Source organism: Podarcis muralis, chromosome 1 (genome assembly GCF_964188315.1).
Source record: "Podarcis muralis chromosome 1, rPodMur119.hap1.1, whole genome shotgun sequence".
NCBI lineage: Eukaryota > Metazoa > Chordata > Lepidosauria > Squamata > Lacertidae > Podarcis > Podarcis muralis.
Window position 1 is genome coordinate 86,982,554 of NC_135655.1, and position 2,930 is coordinate 86,985,483.

The following is a 2,930-nucleotide window of genomic DNA, read 5'->3' on the forward strand; positions in this document are numbered from 1 at the left end:
GATAGATCTGATAGATCTACAGAATAGACATCTGTAGCATAACTAGTTTTAAATATGATCAATTAGAGCATAGCATAGCTATATAGTTACTACAGCCAAATCTCAGCATTCCCTTCCATACAGTTTTCTCAACATGCTATCATCCCTGTTAGCATGATTAACAAAACAAATCCAGAGTGTAGCTCTGCAGTCAAATGATAGGGGGTATGTAAAAAAGACAGTACGTGGCTCAGTTCTGGGTTGCTCCTATATATATTCCAACTGAGTGTGTATCCTTATGCAGCCAAAATGGCACTATCCAAGCACAAGGAGACTTGGGAGAACCCCAAAGTTTGCAGAAGTACAAAGAATATTTAGGGAGGAAAACCCTAAAAGGGTGACAACTCCAACACAACCTACTGAACATGCCCAGTGGACACTGAATGCTGGCTGACTGCTGGGGCTAGGATGGAACAGAAGAGCACAGAGAGGGTGGAATGGAGTTTCCTGAAAGAGAGCATTGCTGGCTGCTTGGCTTGCTGGAATCCTGGACAGGAGTTCTCCACACTTCATCATTTCCTTGTTTTTGTAAGTCCCGCTAGTTGACTTTTATGGGACAAACTACCATGTTGCAGTCTAGGGCAGTGTTGAAAGGAGGCAGAATGTTTCTCATAAACAGGGGCTACCCCAGGGGTGACCCTGAAGGCGTGCCTTTACTTTCTCCCAAATAAACTGTCACTCATTCCTGTGTAAAGTAAAATACATAACTACATAACTCAGAATACTGACATTTGGGGTCTCATGGTTGGGATCAGTGTCTGCCCCTATAGGCCACTTGAGGGTTTTAATATGCTTCCAGTGCCTTCTCACTCTCTCCTGCATATGAATGAGAGGAGTTCAAGAGGCACACTTACCTTCCAAGCAAAGTTTTTGGGTTGGGAGAGGATGGAAACTTAATTCCATTCATAGGAAACTGCCTTTAACCAGGTCAGAATATGAGTACACCTGCTGGATGGCCTCTAGACCAGAACATTTTCCAATGTTATCTTGAAACTTTGGAACAGTGCAGCATGGATATGTTTGGAAATGGAGAACTGTTCTGAAACCTTGCTCAGACATTAGTGATGGAGTGAGGAAATTACAGTATGTGTGGGTGGAAAGTGGAACTGAGGAAAGCTCTGCAACATGGCCTCTCTCTAAATTGCTCCTGAGTAGATGAACTTGTTCAATGTTTATAGCACTTGCAAAAAGAACAGAATTACTGCAGAAAAGCTTCTCTCTCCCAGCTTGGTTGACAAAGGACAGGTGGATGCTCCCATTATTATTATTATTATTATTATTATTATTATTATTATTATACCACACTATACTCACAGGTCTCAGGACGGTTCACAAGATAAAATCAGAATATAAAACCACAAAGCACATACTCAAAATAAAAAACAACAACCCAATAACACACACACACACACCCAAAAAAAAGAGAGATGAGGATAAATTGTTATACATTGTTGTTTATAGAGTGGGGGAATATCTACAGTTTTAAAATTAAAATATTACTTCAGAATGCACCCAAGATCCCCATTCAGTCAAGTCTTATTTTATATATAAAAGAATCACAAACACCTCACACTGATTTATATTCCATTCTTCAAGGTGTTTCCAGGGGATTGGAGCTGCCCTTTCAGCTGTTTGCTCAGGTTGGCTTTATATGTGAGGTCAAGGCTATGTGGCCTAGTCCAAGGGAAGATGCCAAAGGTGAAGATCCTCTTTGTTGGCCCCAGTGAGGCTGGAAAGCCTGTCTTGGCAAACTCCTTGTGAGAGAGCACCGAAGGCATTGGTAGTTATCTCCCATCACATGCAGTAAGGATCCTAGAATACAAGAAGCCAGATTTCGGGGGAAATGGCAAAGGAGCAGGGTGTTGGATTGAACTGTTGGGATTGTGGAGGGGATCAATAATCCGAAACTTTCTGGCCAGTACATTTAAAGATTCCCATGGGGTCACTATTGTTTTTAACCAAGGCTCATCTGGCTGTGTGAAGGAGATTGAAATGTGGCACTCTTGTTTTGTCCAGCAACAGCAGCGGCTGGAGAGCCAGCCCCTGCTCATTTCACATCACAAGCCAGGCAGTGCAATGAACCTGGGAGAATCTCACTTTGCCTCCACTGCTGAACTGGCTGCAGGTTGTCCACTCTGGCCTCAAAGAAGACCCTGAAGATTCCGGATGGAATTTGTGAAGTCCCTCAGTGGCATTATCAAGTTGGGAAATGAGAACCGAGACAGAGAGATGCTGCTGATCACTTAAAAGCAGGAGGAACGTTGCTGCAAAGAAAATAAAAGAAATGCCCATTTAAACACACACACACACACACGTAGGTTTCCAGGGCAGCTGGAAATTTAAAAAAACAAAACAAAACAAGAAAATAGCAAAACATAAGAGCCATATAAAAGCGGTCAACAGAATTTATAAAAAACACCAAGCAGCATAAAAGAGGTAAAGAAAGGGTTAATGACTTGAGCCCATCACCAATGTACTGTATCAGGTCTAACTGGAGCATATCAGTTTGGATGGCCAGAAGGTGGCAGTGCTTGCCTGTCCAATCTCCTTTCTCTTAAGATCCCCTTTCTATTAAGATGGCCTCATAGGAGTTTCCTCCCACACCCTTGTCTTTTTAGGATTACCACACAACTTTTAACAACTTGGCCTTCTGAGATACATTTTGAGTCTTTTTGTGTGTGGAAGCAATGTTCAAAAGACAGCTGCAATCTCATTTTGCTGCCTGTGCTCCTTTCCATCCTTCATGGCTTCTCCTCCCAACCAACCCCAATGATAACTTTTACTTTTGATGAAGCCTCAGTGTGGAATCTATGCTGCCTAAGAACAGCACTGCTGAACCAGGCCAAGGGTGCCCTCCACTTTAACTCCCATCCCTGAGTCAGCATGGCCAA

The 2,930-nt window shown here is 42.8% G+C and overlaps 1 pseudogene; it reads left to right on the forward strand.

Annotated features, from left to right (window-relative positions):
• Positions 1-1,728: 1,728 nt before the first annotated feature.
• LOC114584465 (intraflagellar transport protein 22 homolog pseudogene) lies at positions 1,729-2,286 on the forward strand (annotated as a pseudogene).
• The last annotated feature ends 644 nt before the right edge of the window (positions 2,287-2,930 follow it).